Here is a 21871-nt window from a genome sequence, read left to right on the forward strand (position 1 = left end):
GAAATTTAAAACCTGTATTCCGCATCACTACTCGATCATAAATGTGAAATTTCACTTTGATTTATTAAGTGGTTCCAGAGAAAACATCGTTTAATATTTTTATTCCATCCAATATGGCTGCCAAACCCTGTGACCTATCAATTTTTCCTTAAACGTGTACACCCAAGGCTTGAGGAACATCTGTGTGAAGCTTTGCCTCAATCTGTTTAGCAGTTCTGGAGAAGACAATTTTTATGGGTTTTAGGGTAAATCCAATATGGCTGCCAAACCATGTGACCTATTGCATCATATGTGTGAACCTTTTTGTTCCTCATGGATAGGTGGTCATACATGTAAAGTTTCACCTCGATCTGTTCAGCCACTCCAAAGAAGAGATTTTTAAAAAATCAATATGGCTGCTGAATGACATGACCGATAATGTCATCAATTTTTTTTCTGTGGACCATTTTATCCTTACCTGATGCTCAAAAATGTTCATACTGATTGGATGTAGCGTTCTACATATGCAATTATGACGTCATAATGAAGGCACATATGACATCACAAAAAAAAATCACTCTTATTCCCCATGAGGAGTACTTGCTGTGTGCCAAGTTCCAATTTTTTTCCTTGGTGCAGTTTCAGAGATAGAGGTCCAATTTTTTTGTTTTTCTAATATGGCTGCCACACCACATGACCTATGACGTCACTATTGGTTCACGAGTGCCAGCCAGAGTGACCACTATATTCGTTATGTCTGTGTGTCTGTCCAGAGCATAACTCCGTGGACTTTGATCCGATCTTGATGAAACTTGGTTATTTGTTCGATATCAATATCTCGTTGTATTTTCCTGGCTGAGGGCATGCTACACCCATTGTGGGCAGAGACACGCCCAAAAAAGCCATTTTTAGGGGGTAGTCAGATTATAAATTTATCTTCTCCGAGGGAATTGACTGAATGGAATGGGTTCTTCAGTATTTGAATAGCAAAATGAAGTATCTAAAACTTGTCGTCAGATTTTTCATTTTCGTCCCAAGGTCAAGGTCAAAACTTAGAAAATTGCAAATTTTGACATTAAAATCATATGACTGCCCAAACTTTGAGAGTTAGGATGACAATATTTTTTATGCATAATGTTGAAGTCATTCCCCACCTAAAGTCTTGATACCATTTTGCTCTATCTCGAACACCTTACCTGTGGCGCCCCCTTAATGTTTGTTCTTATGCTGATTTCATCAAAGTATAGATAATCCGAGGAGTGCGAAATGCCATATAGCCTATATGACGTTACATTGTTCCTGGAATGTTCCAGAGGAAGTTTTGCACCAAAAGTCATAATCCTTGACCTTTAAAGGCCACAAAGGTCAAATTTTCAAAGTTGCGGGAATCGAACCGGGTTTTCGACCTTCTTTGACAAACTAACTCCAATAAGCTATAGCACGTATCCTGTTTCCTTATTTTAATTTCCACAACATTGTTTTGTGACCTTTAAAGGTTATGCAAAGGTCAAATTTTGAAAGTTGTTGAACGAAACCGGGTTTTCGACATTTTGTAGCTGTTGATTGAAGGCCACTATAATTAATTATAACTTGGTCAAAAATTATCACAGTCTCATCCTTGACTTCTGAAACAATCTACATCGTCAAATACCGCTGGTGAACAATTGTTGTCTTCAGACTTGTAAATACAACATTTTGCATTGGTCGTTGCTTCAATGGTGAAAATTTCATCTCAATCCGACAAGTGGTTGCGGAGAAAACACTAAACTTCTGTGTGGACAAATAAACAAGTAAGAAAAAGATGTAAGGTTGGCAGCACGATAATTGCAGCAAAATACCCCCCCCCCCCCCATCGTCAAAGGTTGCCATGGATACATCAAATTGTCCATTTCATTAAGATTAAAATGGACAACTTTCATAAAAGCTCACATCAATTGGAAAAATATTGATTATTTTTCAGATTGAAATTTATGATTTTAGAAGCTTGACCTTGAGTTGATCTTTTGATCTCAGAAATTGTTGGTTTTCCCAATTCAGTGATGCAATAAGCAAATCTTGTTCAAATTTCAAGTCGATCAGATGAAAAATGACGATTTTAGGAATTTGACCCCAAGATGACCTTTGACCTTCAACCTCAAAATCAATACGCTTCTCAGTGAGACTATTTTTACAACTTGATGAAATTTCGTGAAGATCGGTTTTCAATTGTGATCTGTCTGTAGATGATTGACGGACAAACAAACAGAAAAACATACAGAATAACAAAATCGATTGAACAATATATTTGAAAATTCCCCACCCCTTCTTCCTGCCCCCTCCACTCCTCCTCCGTCCTCGTTCCCCCTTGCTGTCCCTCCTCCCCTCCCTTCTCCCTCTTCCTCTCTCACCTCCCTCCCCTCCCTCCGCCATCCTCAAACACCATTTAGTGAATTATAGAAAGGATACTTTGACCTCAATTCCTGTAACCAGCTTAATATGGTCTGTTTGTATCGACTTTCTGTAAATCCACTTGAAAATCTGAAGTTAAAAAAAGAGCTCCATCAGGTCACCATTTAATCATCCATCCATCAGGACCATACTCTGTGCAGAGTCAGCTATTGTGCACCATCCTGGACAGGTCATCACTCCAACAAAGGGTATTCAAGTGGCTCAGTCATTTGAGCAAGCCAGTTGGTACTTATTTTACCAACCTCAGAAGGATGACAGGTTGAACCAACTCTGCCTGGTATTAATTCAACAGTGAAGCAGGATTTGAACTCAGGATCTGAGGATCCTGATTCGGATCACAAGCCCACCACCCGAACCATTAAGGCAACACCAGGCATACTTAATCTTCTCCAACATTAAATGACTTTTATTACCCTGAGCTCGTGAAGCGAAAGGTGGGGTAAAGAGCATATACATCATGTGCCTGCATTTTGTTTAGAGCATACATCAAAAACCATTCAACGGAGGAAATTGAAACTTTGCCACACGTTACATGACCATTTGATACAGCGAAGGTATATTACTTGGATGATGCTCGCCCCCTGAGAACATTACATGGAAAATTAAAGCCTAATGCCCGGAGATTAAAACAACAGAAGAGTAAGCTCACACCAAGCGTTCTCAAGACTGTGTGTTGTATGTATCCTATGAATACCATCGAGTTTTCTAAATAATTTTTGATCATGTTTATGCCGTGCCAGCCCTGGAACAGACTGTACTTTGCCTTTGTGTAGCCCTTATTCAGATGACGTCACCCGTCACGTGACTGTGGTAGCTCCGCCATATTGAGTGGCAAGAAAGTATTACCGCGTCCGTAACAACCGATATTCTCCACTTCAACTGCACCGTTATTTCCAAGCAAGCAATTTTTTTTCTGCAAATGGGTAAGAGTTGTTGTGCCCCGGGATGTACTCAGTGATATACGAAAGGCTCCGGAGTGCAGTTTTACCTCTTTCCCGCCGAAGTAGACCGCCAAAATCTTTGGATATCGGTTCTGAGAAGATAAAAATGGCGACCTGGCGAACATGACTGGTTGTGTTGCCTTCATTTTGTCTCCCGTATGTAACTAATTTCTGATACGTTATTTCAGTAGTTGTTATTAAATAGCCGGTGGTTACAAAATATTGTCTGATTTGTATCATTAAAATGCATTATTATATCCCTTGTTTTATTGACAGAATGAAATAGGCCAGATCGCCTTTCTAACAGCTGTCTAACACGCACAGTTATGAGTTGTTTCACTACAGAAAGTCACATCCATATGTATAATACATAAAAAAAACTAGCACTTGGAAATATCCACAGCAGTGTGGCATGACACCGGATGTTTGTCATGGAAAAAATATAATGTATCTGTAAACAAACTGACGAACGAAGATTTTCGACAAACTTAGCATTTAGACAAGAGGTTCGCTTGAAATTAACTTGTGGCAGCAGTCAGGTGAAAAAAAGTGACGCTGGTTACTGAACAAAACAAGCAACAATGATGATACAATCAGAGTGAAATGAAAGAAAAAAGGCTTACCTTTACCTCACGATTATACAGTTGTTGTCAGCTTTCGTTGAGATTATGTCACCAACAAACCCGGCGACATAATATGAGTTAGCGTCCCTACTCGTGAAGACTTTCAGGTTGGCTTGAGTGTAAGGACCCGGCGTTTCAACAAGGTGAACATAGATGTCAGGGAAAACGATTTGAGGCCAAAATTTCCTTTCTGTTGTCCATTTATCCTTTGAAATAATATAAGGATCTTCACTAAGACCACACAGCTTCAGTTTTTCGCAGTACCTCTTCTTAGAAAAAACATCTAATCCATGGAAATAGCCCAGAAGTTCGCATGATACGTGCGTGGAAGCCATGATTTTGTGCCACTCAATATGGCGGAGCCTTACCTTCCGCTGTGACGTCACTCGCTTAGTGCACAGGGTCAATTGCATTTTCCTTGTCGCGTCACCAAAAATTTATTTTTGCAAACAATTTGTTTACTGTGGATGTACATTTACTGTAGGACAGTTCGTTTGCAAAAATATTGTTGCGGTCCCAGGTACCGAGACACCAGCTTGTCACTCAGGGGGTTTAATCCCCGGTTGTCCTCGGTCGAGCCGGACCTGGGGCCACCGCTCACAATTAACGTTGTGGTACCGTGGGTTGTTTTAAAACCACAAACGCCACCCAGTCAACCACGAGTTCCAGTGTCCGACGTCTAATTATTCCATTTAACTAGAGGTCACGTGGTTACCTGAGCGAAAAGCGCGCCCTCGGCAAAGCACCAATATTATCTGATTAGATTTTAATTAGGGCGGCCGAACGTTTTAACCGCTGCCGCGTGCCGACGATTTTTTAGTCAACTCTGTGGTAATTACCTCCCAGTCTATCTTGGTTCGAACATTGTGAGACCAATGGGAAGAAAGGGCAAACACGGACAGGTGGGAAATCGACAAATAATTTATTAATAATAAAATAAATAAATAAAAAGAACCTTTTATTTACTGAGGTAAATAATGAATGAATTTCAAAGCAAAATCAATCAAAATGACAAGAAAGAGACAAAGAGCAGATGTTTATCGGGGGAGGGGGTCGACTTACTCACAGCTAAACACAGACAAGGGTCCCCAACGGATCATTCAGGGGGAGAATCGTCTCACTCACCAGAAAGTCGTCCGTGAAGCGAAGACGTCCTGAAAATGCGTGTGTGCGTGTCACGTCCGTCACAGCACCAAGTTTTGCCGTGCACCTTCTCGCGGGGCAGCCTTGAACGCCAGTCGACGTCTGGAGGGCACCGAGATCGTCCGTCGCGGGTTTAGACCCTGGTGTTGTTGGTGATCAACCCGTGCCTCACTTGTTGGTGGCACTGCTCACACCCACACGTGCACCACATGCTCGCTTGCCGAAGCACTGGAAGGGCGAATTGTCTCTTCGGCGATGGTCAGACACCTGCTTCTTGGTCGCTTCTCTCGCCCTTTACTTTTTCCTCTCTCCTTTCACTTTTCCTCTCCTCACGCTTTTCTCTTCAGGACGCGTTTTTCCCCTCCTTTCTCTCCTCACTTTTTCTCCTCAGACTTTTTCTCTTCAGTACGTATCTCTTTCTCTCGCTCATTTTTATATCCCTGGGCCGTCTCCGCGGGGTGCTGTCCGCCCCAAGCTCACCCCGCCCCCACTCGGGCACGGTTACCATGACGACCCATGCGCTCTCAAAAAAGGTGGGCGTCGGAGCTCACGAAAGATTGCTGCTGAGGAAAAATGAGGGCGGGCTTCAGAGCTCGTGAAAGAAATGTGTGTAAACGTGTCTGTCGTAAAGAAAAAGCTTTCCATAAGGTCAGGTCAGGTATGGGAGCATGTGCCAGAACAGCGCGTCGCTGCGTCCACTTTCTGCCGGCACTCCAGGGGCCTCCCTCTGGCCTTCCCCCAGGCAGATGCCAGGCCCATCCCCATCTCCTTGAGATGCTGGTCAACCTGCTGCAACCACGAGGAATGTGGTCGGCCCATCAGCCTCCTCCACTCACGAGACTCCCTCGCTGAGAGAATCTGGTGAGCGGGATCAGCGTCAGGAAAACGAGCCACATGTCCATACAGCCGCAACTGACGCTCACGGACCATGCAGGTAACAATTCTCATCCGAGTCTCTCTCAGCAACCGCTCATTGGACACAAAATCTGACCAGCAATAGCCAAGGTTCTCCGAAGAGACCTGGTACCAAAGGAATTAAGTCTCCATCTCAGATCCTTGGTCAGAGTCCAAGTCTCACATCCATAGAGCAAGACTGGAAGCACCAAGGACCTGAAGACTTGGATTTTCGTCCTCCCGCACAGGTACCAGCAGCGCACACCCCATGATCCAGTGAATCCATGACTCCCCAGGCCTGACCCAGGCGTCTGTTGACTTCTGGCTCACAGCCAGCAGAGACATGAATATCACTGCCAAGGAAAGTGAATCTCTCCACGACCTCAACATCCTCACCACAAACAGGTACAGACAAGACAGCAGCATCTAAGATGTCATTGAAAGCCTGGATCTTAGTTTTGACCCAGGAAATCTGTAATCCCAGTGGCTCTGACTCCTCATTTAGCACCAAGATGGCCCCCAAAAGGATATCCTGAGTTTCCACAAAGATGACTGCATCATCTGCGAAATCAAGGTCAGGATCTTGACATTCCCAAACGATGCACCGCAGTTTGATCTCTCTGACATCCTCCCCAGAATCCAGTCCATACAAGTGCTGAAAAGTGAAGGGACCAGTACACACCCCTGATAGACTCCAGGAACAACTGGAAATAAGTCAGAGATGGTATCACCACATCTCACAGCACTCTCAGTACGAGAGTGAGTATAGTTCAGATATCAGTTTGATCAGTTTTGGTGGCACCCCACGAAGACCGAGAATCCTCCAGGGGGCATCCTGATTCACTGAATCGAACGCTTTACAGAGATCAACATAGGCTACAAGCAACCCCTGCCGAAACTCTCATCTGCATTCGGTGAGGACCCGAAGAGCAAGGATACGGTCAATTGTTGACCTCTTTGGTGTAAAGCCTGACTGCTCTGGACGCTGGTGCTCAAGCAGATGGTGGCGAACCCTATCAAGAATTATCCAAGCAACGACCTTGCCCAGCACTGAGAGCAGCGTCACACATCGGTAGTTGTTGCAGTCCTGGTGATTGGATGAGGGGCCTTGGAGTCCCTCTCTGGAAAGGGAAGAGCAGTCAGTTGGGATGATGCCTGTGTTCCAGGCAGAGCACAGAACTGCATCAATGACACGAGTACAGCATTTCCACCAGCCTTGAGAAGTTCGGCATGGATGCCACAGATCTCAAGAGCTTTACCCCATTTCAACCAGTTCATTGCAGTCTGTGTTTCCACAAATGAAGGTAGATCACAGTTAATTGGAGTCAGCAATCGGGATTGTAACACCTCTGACATCCAACTCGACTGCTGGTAAATCAGCCTGGTACAGGAATCACTTGACCACAGGTTATGCTGTACCCCCTCACATCGGCCTCCTTGTCCACCCTCAGTGCACGTACAGTTTTACGCCTCAGCTCCGTGAATAGCTAAGCTCTGCCATTCAGCCTTGTCCTGCGACTCTGGTCAATGGTATCCAGTGTCCCTTGAGAGACAAAATTATTCGTCCCATGGTGAATTCCAACAACCAGGTCCACCTTGAGAAGAGGGTGATAACAGTTAGGACAGAAAGCAGAGATCGGGTCGAGGGAAATGTGAGCTCAGTAATTTGAACATTTATTTGATTTACCACATGATAATGAGAGTCTCAAAACACCCAGCCTGTTTTCATGCAGCTGGCAAGGTCTTTACGTGGACAGCAAGACGTTTGCTTCAGTACCTTTCGAAGTTATTGAATTTCTTCGAGACAGGCGCCAGCAAGGCGTTCTTCTTTTCAGCAGCTGCGCAGTTCCATTTTAACATTGGAGAGACTAGTCTTGGTTACATGTATTTCAGTGAGATAAAAGCACATAAGATTTAGTGGGATAAAATTCTATTTTACTTGTATATTCATCTATGTTACTATGGAGGTCAAAAGACTGTCGGAGAGGAGGAGAATTTATTGACAGTCATTTGACTCCAGTAAAAACTAAGACCTCATTTTATTCTGTGTTCAATCTTAAAAAAAGTACTTGCACAAGTGAAGGGAATTGAGAACACATGAATACAATTATTTTTCTTTCCCAGCACCAAGCCTTACCAAGCTGGTATCCTATTGATTTTCTTATGTATATTCGGGTACCAAGCCTTCCCGTGCTGGTACCCTCTTGATTTTGTAATGTTTATTCAGGTACCAAGCCTTCCCATGGTGGTACCCCATTGATTTCGTGATGTTTATTTGGGTACCAAGCCTTACCATGATGGTACCCTATTCAGTTTGTTATGTATATTAGGGTACCAAGGCTTATGATGCTGCTACCCCATTGATTTTGATAATATTTATTTCGTTACCAAGCCTTACCATGCTGGTACCCCATTGATTTCGTGATGTTTATTTGGGTACCAAGCCTTACCATGATGGTACCCGATTGATTTTGTTAAGTTTATTCGGGTACCAAGCCTTACCATGATGGTACCCTATTGATTTTGTTATGTTTATTTGGGTACCAAGCCTTACCATGATGGTACCCTATTGAGTTTGTTATGTTTATTCGGGTACCAAGCCTTACCATGATGGTACCCTATTGATTTTGTAATGTTTATTCAGGTACCAAGCCTTCCCATGGTGGTACCCTCTTGATTTTGTTATGCTTATTTGGGTACCAAGCCTTACCATGCTGGTACCCTCTTGATTTTGTTATATTTATTTGGTACCAAGCCTTACCATGCTGGTACCCTCTTGATTTTGTTATGTATATTAGGGTACCAAGCCTTATGATGCTGCTACCCCATTGATTTTGATAATATTTATTTCGTTACCAAGCCTTACCATGCTGGTACCCCATTGATTTTGTGATGTTTATTTGGGTACCAAGCCTTACCATGATGGTACCCTATTGATTTTGTTTTGTTTATTCGGGTACCAAGCCTTACCATGCTGGTACCTTATTGATTTTGTTATGTTTATTTGGGTACCAAGCCTGAACATGATTGTTCCCAATTGAGTTTGTTTTGTTTATTCAGGTACCAAGCCTTACCATGCTGGTACCCTATTCATTTTATGTTTTTTTTCGGGTACCAAGCCTTACGGTGCTGGTACCCTGTTGATTTTGTTATGTTTATTCGGGTACCAAGCCTTACCATGATGGAACCCTATTGATTTTGTTTTGTTTATTCGGGTACCAAGCCTTACCATGATGGAACCCTATTGATTTTGTTTTGTTTATTCGGGTACCAAGCCTTACCATGATGGAACCCTATTGATTTTGTTTTGTTTATTCGGGTACCAAGCCTTCCCGTGCTGGTACCCTCTTGATTTTGTAATGTTTATTCAGGTACCAAGCCTTCCCATGGTGGTACCCCATTGATTTCGTGATGTTTATTTGGGTACCAAGCCTTACCATGATGGTACCCTATTCAGTTTGTTATGTATATTAGGGTACCAAGGCTTATGATGCTGCTACCCCATTGATTTTGATAATATTTATTTCGTTACCAAGCCTTACCATGCTGGTACCCCATTGATTTCGTGATGTTTATTTGGGTACTAAGCCTTACCATGATGGTACCCGATTGATTTTGTTATGTTTATTCGGGTACCAAGCCTTACCATGATGGTACCCTATTGATTTTGTTATGTTTATTTGGGTACTAAGCCTTACCATGATGGTACCCTATTGAGTTTGTTATGTTTATTCGGGTACCAAGCCTTACCATGATGGTACCCTATTGATTTTGTAATGTTTATTCAGGTACCAAGCCTTCCCATGGTGGTACCCTCTTGATTTTGTTATGCTTATTTGGGTACCAAGCCTTACCATGCTGGTACCCTCTTGATTTTGTTATATTTATTTGGTACCAAGCCTTACCATGCTGGTACCCTCTTGATTTTGTTATGTATATTAGGGTACCAAGCCTTATGATGCTGCTACCCCATTGATTTTGATAATATTTATTTCGTTACCAAGCCTTACCATGCTGGTACCCCATTGATTTTGTGATGTTTATTTGGGTACCAAGCCTTACCATGATGGTACCCTATTGATTTTGTTTTGTTTATTCGGGTACCAAGCCTTACCATGCTGGTACCTTATTGATTTTGTTATGTTTATTTGGGTACCAAGCCTGAACATGATTGTTCCCAATTGAGTTTGTTTTGTTTATTCAGGTACCAAGCCTTACCATGCTGGTACCCTATTCATTTTATGTTTTTTTTCAGGTACCAAGCCTTACGGTGCTGGTACCCTGTTGATTTTGTTATGTTTATTCGGGTACCAAGCCTTACCATGATGGAACCCTATTGATTTTGTTTTGTTTATTCGGGTACCAAGCCTTACCATGATGGAACCCTATTGATTTTGTTTTGTTTATTCGGGTACCAAGCCTTACCATGATGGAACCCTATTGATTTTGTTTTGTTTATTCGGGTACCAAGCCTTACCATGCTGGTACCCTATTGATTTTGTTATGTTTATTTGGGTACCAAGCCTGACCATGCTGGTACCCTATTGATTTGATTGTGTTTATTCGGGTACCAAGCCTTACCATGCTGGTACCCTCTTGATTTTGTTATGTTTATTCGGGTACCAAGCCTTCCCATGGTGGTACCCTCTTGATTTTGTTATGCTTATTTGGGTACCAAGCCTTACCATGCTGGTACCCTCTTGATTTTGTTATATTTATTTGGTACCAAGCCTTACCATGCTGGTACCCTCTTGATTTTGTTATGTATATTACGGTACCAAGCCTTCCCATGCTGGTACCCTCTTGATTTTGTTATGCTTATTTGGATACCAAGCCTTACCATGCTGGTACCCTCTTGATTTTGTTATATTTATTTGGTACCAAGCCTTACCATGCTGGTACCCTCTTGATTTTGTTATATTTATTTGGTACCAAGCCTTACCATGCTGGTACCCTCTTGATTTTGTTATGTTTATTCGGGTACCAAGCCTTCCCATGGTGGTACCCTCTTGATTTTGTTATGCTTATTTGGGTACCAAGCCTTACCATGCTGGTACCCTCTTGATTTTGTTATATTTATTTGGTACCAAGCCTTACCAAGCTGGTACCCTCTTGATTTTGTTATGTGTATTCGGGTACCAAGCCTTCCCATGCTGGTACCCTGTTGATTTTGTTATGTTTATTCGGGTACCAAGCCTTACCATGATGGAACCCTATTGATTTTGTTTTGTTTATTCGGGTACCAAGCCTTACCATGATGGAACCCTATTGATTTTGTTTTGTTTATTCGGGTACCAAGCCTTACCATGATGGAACCCTATTGATTTTGTTTTGTTTATTCGGGTACCAAGCCTTCCCGTGCTGGTACCCTCTTGATTTTGTAATGTTTATTCAGGTACCAAGCCTTCCCATGGTGGTACCCCATTGATTTCGTGATGTTTATTTGGGTACCAAGCCTTACCATGATGGTACCCTATTCAGTTTGTTATGTATATTAGGGTACCAAGGCTTATGATGCTGCTACCCCATTGATTTTGATAATATTTATTTCGTTACCAAGCCTTACCATGCTGGTACCCCATTGATTTCGTGATGTTTATTTGGGTACTAAGCCTTACCATGATGGTACCCGATTGATTTTGTTATGTTTATTCGGGTACCAAGCCTTACCATGATGGTACCCTATTGATTTTGTTATGTTTATTTGGGTACTAAGCCTTACCATGATGGTACCCTATTGAGTTTGTTATGTTTATTCGGGTACCAAGCCTTACCATGATGGTACCCTATTGATTTTGTAATGTTTATTCAGGTACCAAGCCTTCCCATGGTGGTACCCTCTTGATTTTGTTATGCTTATTTGGGTACCAAGCCTTACCATGCTGGTACCCTCTTGATTTTGTTATATTTATTTGGTACCAAGCCTTACCATGCTGGTACCCTCTTGATTTTGTTATGTATATTAGGGTACCAAGCCTTATGATGCTGCTACCCCATTGATTTTGATAATATTTATTTCGTTACCAAGCCTTACCATGCTGGTACCCCATTGATTTTGTGATGTTTATTTGGGTACCAAGCCTTACCATGATGGTACCCGATTGATTTTGTTTTGTTTATTCGGGTACCAAGCCTTACCATGCTGGTACCTTATTGATTTTGTTATGTTTATTTGGGTACCAAGCCTGAACATGATTGTTCCCAATTGAGTTTGTTTTGTTTATTCAGGTACCAAGCCTTACCATGCTGGTACCCTATTCATTTTATGTTTTTTTTCGGGTACCAAGCCTTACGGTGCTGGTACCCTGTTGATTTTGTTATGTTTATTCGGGTACCAAGCCTTACCATGATGGAACCCTATTGATTTTGTTTTGTTTATTCGGGTACCAAGCCTTACCATGATGGAACCCTATTGATTTTGTTTTGTTTATTCGGGTACCAAGCCTTACCATGATGGAACCCTATTGATTTTGTTTTGTTTATTCGGGTACCAAGCCTTACCATGCTGGTACCCTATTGATTTTGTTATGTTTATTTGGGTACCAAGCCTGACCATGCTGGTACCCTATTGATTTGATTGTGTTTATTCGGGTACCAAGCCTTACCATGCTGGTACCCTCTTGATTTTGTTATGTTTATTCGGGTACCAAGCCTTCCCATGGTGGTACCCTCTTGATTTTGTTATGCTTATTTGGGTACCAAGCCTTACCATGCTGGTACCCTCTTGATTTTGTTATATTTATTTGGTACCAAGCCTTACCATGCTGGTACCCTCTTGATTTTGTTATGTATATTACGGTACCAAGCCTTCCCATGCTGGTACCCTCTTGATTTTGTTATGCTTATTTGGATACCAAGCCTTACCATGCTGGTACCCTCTTGATTTTGTTATATTTATTTGGTACCAAGCCTTACCATGCTGGTACCCTCTTGATTTTGTTATATTTATTTGGTACCAAGCCTTACCATGCTGGTACCCTCTTGATTTTGTTATATTTATTTGGTACCAAGCCTTACCATGCTGGTACCCTCTTGATTTTGTTATGTTTATTCGGGTACCAAGCCTTCCCATGGTGGTACCCTCTTGATTTTGTTATGCTTATTTGGGTACCAAGCCTTACCATGCTGGTACCCTCTTGATTTTGTTATATTTATTTGGTACCAAGCCTTACCAAGCTGGTACCCTCTTGATTTTGTTATGTGTATTCGGGTACCAAGCCTTCCCATGCTGGTACCCTCTTGATTTTCTTATATTTATTCGGGTACCAAGCCTTCCCATGCTGGTACCCTCTTGATTTTGTAATGTATATTAGGGTACCAAGCCTTCCCATGCTGGTACCCCATTGATTTTGTTATGTATATTAGAGTCCCAAGCCTTATGATGCTGGTACCCTGTTGATTTTGCTACTGGTATGTTTATTGGAGTGCAAGCCTTACCATGCTGGTACCCTGTTGATTTTGTTACTGGTATGTTTGTCAGAGTGTAAGCTTTACCATGCGGGTACCCTGTTGATTTTGTAATGTTTATTCGGGTACCAAGCCTTACGATGATGGTACCCTGTTGATTTTGTTATGTTTATTCAGGTACCAAGCCTTCCCAAGCTGGTACCCTCTTGATTTTGTTTTGTTTATTCGGGTACCAAGCCTTACCATGCGGGTATCCTATTGATTTTGTTATGTATATTCGGGTACCAAGCCTCACCATGCTGTACCCTCTTGATTTTGTTATGTTTATTCGGGTACCAAGCCTTACCATGCTGGTACCCTGTTGCTTTTGTTACTGGTATGTTTATTCGAGTGCAAGCCTTACCAGGCTGGTTCCCTCTTGATTTTGTTATGTTTATTCGGGTACCAAGCCTTACCATGCTGGTGCCCTTTTGATTTTGTTATGTTTATTCGGGTACCAAGCCTTACCATGCTGGTGCCCTTTTGATTTTGTTATGTTTATTCGGGTTCCAAGCCTGACCCAGCTGGTACGCTATTGATTTTGTTATGTTTATTCGGGTACCAAGCCTTACCATGCTGGTGCCCTTTTGATTTTGTTATGTTTATTCGGGTTCCAAGCCTTACCAAGCTGGTACCCTCTTGATTTTGTTATGTGTATTCGGGTACCAAGCCTTACCATGCTGTACCCTCTTGATTTTGTTATGTTTATTTGGGTACCAAGCCTTACCATGCTGGTACCCTGTTGCTTTTGTTACTGGTATGTTTCTTAGAGTGCAAGCCTTACCATGCTGGTACCCTATTGATGTGTTATGTTTATTCGGGTACCAAGCCTTACCATGCTGGTACCCTATTGATGTGTTATGTTTATTCAGGTACCAAGCCTTACCACGCTGGTACCCTATTGATGTGTTATGTTTATTCGGGTACCAAGCCTTACCATGCTGGTACCCTATTGATGTGTTATGTTTATTCGGGTACCAAGCCTTACCATGCTGGTACCCTATTGATGTGTTATGTTTATTCGGGTACCAAGCCTTACCATGCTGGTACCCTGTTGATTTTGTTACTGGTATGTTTATTAGAGTGCAAGCCTTCCCTTGCTGGTACATCCCCTTGATTTTGTTATGTTTATTCGGATACCAAGCCTTACCATGCTGGTACCCTGTTGATTTTGTTACTGGTATGTTTATTTGAGTGCAAGCCTTCCCATGCTGGTACCCTCTTGCTTTTCTTATGTTTATTCAGGTCCCAAGCCTTCCCAAGCTTGTACCCTCCTGATTTTGTTATGTTTATTCGGGTACCAAGCTGGTACCCTGTTGATTTTGTAATGTTTATTCGGGTACCCAGCCTTACCATGTTGGTACCCTATTGATTTTGTTATGTCTATTCGGGTTCCAAGCCTTACCAAGCTGGTACCCTCTTGATTTTGTTATGTGTATTCGGGTACCAAGCCTTACCATGCTGTACCCTCTTGATTTTGTTATGTTTATTCGGGTACCAAGCCTTACCATGCTGGTACCCTGTTGCTTTTGTTACTGGTATGTTTATTCGAGTGCAAGCCTTACCAGGCTGGTTCCCTCTTGATTTTGTTATGTTTATTCGGGTACCAAGCCTTACCATGCTGGTGCCCTTTTGATTTTGTTATGTTTATTCGGGTACCAAGCCTTACCATGCTGGTGCCCTTTTGATTTTGTTATGTTTATTCGGGTTCCAAGCCTTACCAAGCTGGTACCCTCTTGATTTTGTTATGTGTATTCGGGTACCAAGCCTTACCATGCTGTACCCTCTTGATTTTGTTATGTTTATTTGGGTACCAAGCCTTACCATGCTGGTACCCTGTTGCTTTTGTTACTGGTATGTTTCTTAGAGTGCAAGCCTTACCATGCTGGTACCCTATTGATGTGTTATGTTTATTCGGGTACCAAGCCTTACCATGCTGGTACCCTATTGATGTGTTATGTTTATTCGGGTACCAAGCCTTACCACGCTGGTACCCTATTGATGTGTTATGTTTATTCGGGTACCAAGCCTTACCATGCTGGTACCCTATTGATGTGTTATGTTTATTCGGGTACCAAGCCTTACCATGCTGGTACCCTATTGATGTGTTATGTTTATTCGGGTACCAAGCCTTTCCAAGCTGGTACCCTCTTGATTTTGTTACGTTTATTTGGTACCAAGCCTTACCATATTGGTACCCTGTTGATTTTGTTATGTTTATTCGGGTACCAAGCCTTACCATGCTGGTACCCTGTTGATTTTGTTACTGGTATGTTTATTAGAGTGCAAGCCTTCCCTTGCTGGTACATCCCCTTGATTTTGTTATGTTTATTCGGATACCAAGCCTTACCATGCTGGTACCCTGTTGATTTTGTTACTGGTATGTTTATTTGAGTGCAAGCCTTCCCATGCTGGTACCCTCTTGCTTTTCTTATGTTTATTCAGGTCCCAAGCCTTCCCAAGCTTGTACCCTCCTGATTTTGTTATGTTTATTCGGGTACCAAGCTGGTACCCTGTTGATTTTGTAATGTTTATTCGGGTACCCAGCCTTACCATGTTGGTACCCTATTGATTTTGTTATGTTTATTCGGGTACCAATCCTTACCGTGCTGGTACGCTATGGATTTTGGTATGTTGATTCAGGTACCAAGCCTTACCAAGCTGGTGCCCTGTTGATTTTGTTACTGGTATGTTTATTAGAGTGCAAGCCTTACCAACATGGTATGCTATTGATTTTGGTATGTTGATAGGGTACCAAGCCTTATCCTGCTGGTACCCTATTGATTTTATGTTCATTAGGGTACCAAGCTTTTCCAAGTTGGTATTCTTATGAAGAATTTTTTTAAGGGTAGTTATGATGTCATGGGAAACATGGTGTGGCAGCCATCTTGGAAAGAAGGTCATCAAAGAACTGAAACTTTGCACATTTCAAGGAGTCCCCAAAAGGAATAAGTGCTGTTAACGATGACTTCATCCCCTACCCAATCATAGGCGATGTGTAAATTTATGATATCTTGGGTCACGTGGTTGTGCAACCATATTAGTTTGAAAAAAAGATTCTTTACAAAACTTCTCCAAAACCACTGAACCGATCAATGTGATACAAATTATAATATATGCAGCAAGGGCATTCAATCATGACTGCAAAGTCTCGCATGGAAACCTTCAGCGGTTTCAGGGAAATATATATATATTTTAAATTTCCCTTGAAATCAAGGTGGCTGCTGTACCACGTGACTGATGACGTCATGGTTTTCAAAAATATATACATATCAGGGGTAGTGGATCACATTGGTAAAATGTCATATCGATATGTTTTCTGGCAGCCATTTTCAAAAGTTATTTTAAAAATATCTTTTTTTAATTGAATTTTTTTTCATCTAATTCTGAATTCGGTTTTATAAAGTGGACGTTCTGGGTCACATGTCAGATCAAAGCGGTGCGACGTGGTATCTGGTCATTACTGCCTGCAGTTTATAAAACGGCATGTCTTGATTTATTTTATTATCATTATTATCTTTATTATCTTTATAAATCATCGGTTCAAACGGGGATGCCAAACAGGAAAACTCAAACGAAACAACGGGTGTATGTGTATTAAAGCCAAATATCACAAACCAATCGCCCAATGAGTTCAAATTACTTATCAGTGAAAAACATTTGAGCAGATTTAGTTCTCTCTGTGGAAGTAAATCAATGCTGTTTTGTTACCTATAAAAACAGGTACAAACAGGCCTTGTGAAGATAGGCAGAAGACTGAGAGGAGGGATGTCGATAAGGTAAACGACCACCAAAGAAACAAGATGTACAAAACAGCCAGAATATGGGGGTGCATTTAATTTTCCAAATAATGACCACAAATGTATGTATGTATGTATGTATGTATGTATGTATGTATGAGCCTGGTGTGGCTTCGTGGTTAAGGCGGTGGCTTGGGATCCTCGGGGTCCTGAGTTTGAGCCCCGCTGGCTGCTGAGTTAGCATCAGGGGGGTTGACTCAGCCTGTCATCCTTCCGAAGGTTGGCGAAATGAGCACCAATATATTCGTAATTATCCCTGCAGGGTTGAAGGCGACTAAAGGGGTGGCGTCAGGAAGGGCATCCGGCCATAAAAACATTGCCACAAGAAAGGGTACCATGATTGGAGCCCACAAAAAGCTCACCCCTGCTCAGGGATAAAGGCTTTCAAATGGTGTGATGTATATGTATATGTATATATCTATATGTATTCTGCCATAATATTGAACATGATTTAAACTTAGTTTGTGCTCTGCAGGTGGCTTGCTCCATGCTGCTCCAGTTTCTTGCTGGTTTTTGAAGAGGAAGTTCAGTTGAGGCTTGTACTTTAAATCCTGGTACGTACTTTGATTGCAAAAAAGGGATGATTGAGCACTCAAACCAAACCTGTACTCATATGCTCTGTCCTAACTTTTCTGCTTTATCTTACTGTCCAAGTGCTTCTGCTTCCCAAAGAACCTTCCCCTTCCTGTGTTTGCATAACAGGAAAACCCTGGCATCAATTATCTTGCAGTCTTTTGATGTGAACTGTGGCACGACTTTCAAAATTACCAAAGTTTTTTTCCGTGTAATCGAACTAAACTAATATTGCAAGAAATTTCCCGAGACAGGTCAACCAAAGTATTTCTCATCAGGTTTGTATGTTTACATTTGTCTTTCACCATCATGTGCAGTTGCCAGTTTGCCTTGTGTACATTTGACTGTTCTGTACTCGCATACCACGTTCTTGGCAATGGGTTAAAATCTACAACTCGGCCTCGAGTATGTGGCATTGAGCCCATTCTTTCATCTGCAATGCTACAAATGCAAAATCTCTTTATAAATGCCCAATTAGAAATGTGAATTGATCTGTGGGATTTCCAACATGGATATCTGCAAACTGGTTCATCTTCTCTTGTGGACCTGGTGATGTCTAACTTTCCATCCAACCTTTCCTGTTCCTCCTCTGCCTGAATTGCCTCCTCTGCCAACCTTCTTGTCAAAGCCTATATTATTCTGGCTATTGTTAGAGAGCAACCTCGATGCCACATAATTTGGTTATTTGCACAAGTCAACTGCCACGGACTACCACCTGCATGCTCTCAAGATGATTGGTCTGCCATCTCCAACGCCTGTAATATCAATTACACCTGAGAATACTTCCACAAAAACCTACTGAACCCTTTCTCTCATACACAGTTTATTCCATCCCACCTGCTGCTTTTCTATCCATTCTCTCCACCCTGTTGCACTGAATCCTGTGGTGATCTGGTTGCAGTCAAGCAGCTTGCTTCCTCAACATGAAAGGTTAACCTGACTGAGGTGCAACCTATTGTTTTCTTTTTTTTTTACGAGCAAAGCTACTGCACACTGCCAGGTAACATCGGGACCCACCTCCCACCCTCTCCCCTTCCTCTTCCCATCCCCCCCATCCCACCCTCCCCTGCCTCAACCCACCCCACCCCTATCACTCCGTATTCCCAACCCACCCCTTCTCCGCCCCTCCCACATCCTCCCACCCTCTGCACTCTGGCCCACCCCTTGTCCTCCCTCCTTATGCACCGCCCAAATATTTATGTGGCTTTTTCTCAGCTCGAGATTAAACGCGTGTAGTTTGCAATTTGTCTGAGGTCATTATTTACTTTTGACCTTTCGATGCAGGGCAGTGGTCTCGGGGACCCCAGCAAGGTTGCTGTTGTGCTACCATATATCAATGTGACAAGATAATTATTTTATTTGCATAAGCCTACTTGTATGCTCCGATAGCTTAGTTTCAAATAATTCAGTGACGTAAATATGGGGGGGAATAATTCAGGTTTGAGGGAAAATGTTCATTAATAACACAACCCTTCCTTCCCAGTCCTCAAGGTCTGGGAGTCCCGGCAGGGTTGTTGTTTTGATATATAATGTTTATATATTTTTTTTCTTTGCATGAGCCCCCTGTAACTGGGTACAAGGAAGCAAGTTCCGGTGCTGGGTTTGGAGCATTGGCAGGTCTCCTTGGGGGCTCCCTGCTGACGATCTCAAAGTTAATTTTCCGGTCATTATCTGTCCCGTTTTAACTGTTTATTTTCTCACATACATGTTACTGTGTGTTCCTAGTTCGGTTTTGTTTCAAAAATCGTGCTATTTTGTGAGATTTCGTCGAACTTGTCTTTCTGGGTGCTTGAGGCCTATCCTTGAGGCTTGAGGCCTACCCTTTGTCCCCCTCTGTGTACGATCGTGTTTATTTGTTTTTTTCTCCCCATTATCTTCAATTTCTATCTTTCCCACTTTCTTAACGTCCCCCACCCCAACTTATCACTCTATTTCTTATCTGAACAAAAAAAACAAAAAAAAAACCCTGCTACCTTTCTCCGATTCTTCTTCTTCCTGTTCTTTTTCGTAGATTTTTTCTACAACACTTCCATGACCCAATCTGTTGAAAACTCTCTCAAACATTAATAATAATAACAAAAACGATCTCTTATAATGATTCATCTTCCTCTTTCACATGTGTGGTACTCTTTACTGCATCATAATGCACTACTCTTCTGCTATTTAAACAGACTGCTCTCAATTTGACCTTTCCTTCATACCTTGCCTAAAAAATCCAACTGTTTCAGTGTTTCTTCTCTCCATTCTCTTATTTCGCCTTTATTGCATCCCTCAAGAAATGTGTTTAATCGCATAACTGACCTAAAACTTGAAAAAACCCCAGTTTACGATGAATGTTCACTTTCCATCAACCATTCTTTTTTTCCAACTTGAGTGCCAACTCACTCCTCTCACCCCTCACTCTCAAAGCAACCATCCCACTCTTCTCCTTCCAAGCCTCCCTCTCACCTCTCTCAAAAACTCCCCCTCACCTTTCTCCCACCATTCATCCCCCTCACTCATCCTTCCCAAAGTTGCCCCCCTCCCATCCACAAAGCTGCCTCCTTCCACTGCACTCTCACCTCCATCTCTTCACTCCACCTCCTCAAATCCTCAACTGCCTTCTTCCCCCTCTCTTGTCCCCCCTCTCCCCCAGCACCACAGAGCCTTTTCTCCTCCTCATTCGGCCCCCCCCCCTAGCTATTTTGCAATCCCCCACACTCTTTCAACAACACCCCTTACCTCCCCCCTCGTCCCCTGTCCCCCCCTCCCCCCCACCCCCCGCCCCCCAAGCCTCCTCCCCTCCCTCTTCATTAAAAGTGTGGACCTCAAATATCCGGGGCCTTCGCTCAAACCTTTCAGATCTTTCCATACAGGTTACCACTGACAAACAAGACATAATCTGCCTAACAGAAACTTTCCTCCCCCAAGACATGTCTGACTCCCAAGTATCTCTCCCTGGTTACTCCCTCCTCCGGTATGACAGACCTGAGCCTCGCCCTGGTGGAGGAGTTGCTCTCTTCATCAAAGACTCTATTCCTCACTCTCCATGCACTGCCCTCACTCCCCCACACCCCCAGGAATACCTCTGGCTACGGCTTCCCCTCCACTCCCACCTCATGTTTATATGTGCACTGTACCATCCACCGAACAGTGATGACACCATCTACACCTCACTATCTGAAAACATGGACCATCTTTTATCTTCTCATCCAAACTCTCTCGTCCTCATATGTGGCAACTTCAATTGTCATCAAGCCAGTTGGCTAGGTTTGGGTACCTCTCTCACCTGTCATGGCACCTCAGCAAAAGCTTTCTGCGACTCATTGGGACTGACTCAATCGGTCAACTTCCCTACCCGGATCTCAACCAATGGTACTCCATCTCTTCTGGATCTGATTTTGACAAATTTCCCTCACAATATCTGCTGCTCTTCCTTCGCTCCAATCGGTTCTTCTGACCACGTCCTTGTCAAAGTGGACATCTCTCTGGCTATTATCAGAGAACCACCTTACCACCGTCGAGTCTGGCATTTCACTCAAGCCGACTGGGAGGGTCTCCAAGCAGCCCTCTTATAGACTGGTCTCCTATCTCTACTTTATCAGAGAACTTATAGACTGAGTTCAGAAATATAGCTCAGAAAGAGCTATTATCAGAGAACTTATAGACTGGTCTCCTATCTCTACTTTCTCCCACATCAACTCATCCTGGGAATTCTTTCAAAGAAACTTGCTCTCCCTCATGCACAGATTTATCCCCTCTCATCTTCAGTTGTCCTACCCTTCCTCCCGCCCTTTGTTCACTGAAGCTTGTGGTGAGGCACTTGTCCTGAAACAACTTGCCTTTGCCTCATGGAAAGCAAACCCAACTGAGGGCAATCTCAGTTCCCTCGAGAAAGCTCCGAACAAGTGCGTATCTACCCTCAGAAGAGCCAGAAAACAACATCTTTCTCATCTCAAGTCTGAACTCTCAAACCTCTCTCCCTCCTCAAAATGCTGGTGGTGTCTAATCAAATCTGTTTCTGGTGTATGTTCCCCCTCCTTCC

General features: G+C 42.7%; 1 long non-coding RNA gene across 1 annotated transcript in view; it reads left to right on the plus strand.

Moving 5' to 3' along the window:
- Positions 1-4386: 4386 nt before the first annotated feature.
- The window catches only part of LOC147021785 (uncharacterized), an 86579-nt gene continuing 69094 nt past the window's right edge, over positions 4387-21871 (plus strand). Inside the window, exons 1-2 of the long non-coding RNA XR_015060927.1 lie at positions 4387-4893; positions 17750-17828. This is a non-coding gene — a long non-coding RNA (uncharacterized LOC147021785). The remainder of the gene's footprint in view (positions 4894-17749; positions 17829-21871) is intronic.

This window comes from Eptatretus burgeri, chromosome 8 (assembly GCF_056783735.1).
Source record: "Eptatretus burgeri isolate ZD-2024b chromosome 8, Ebu_testis_v1, whole genome shotgun sequence".
Classification (NCBI taxonomy): Eukaryota; Metazoa; Chordata; class Myxini; order Myxiniformes; family Myxinidae; genus Eptatretus; species Eptatretus burgeri.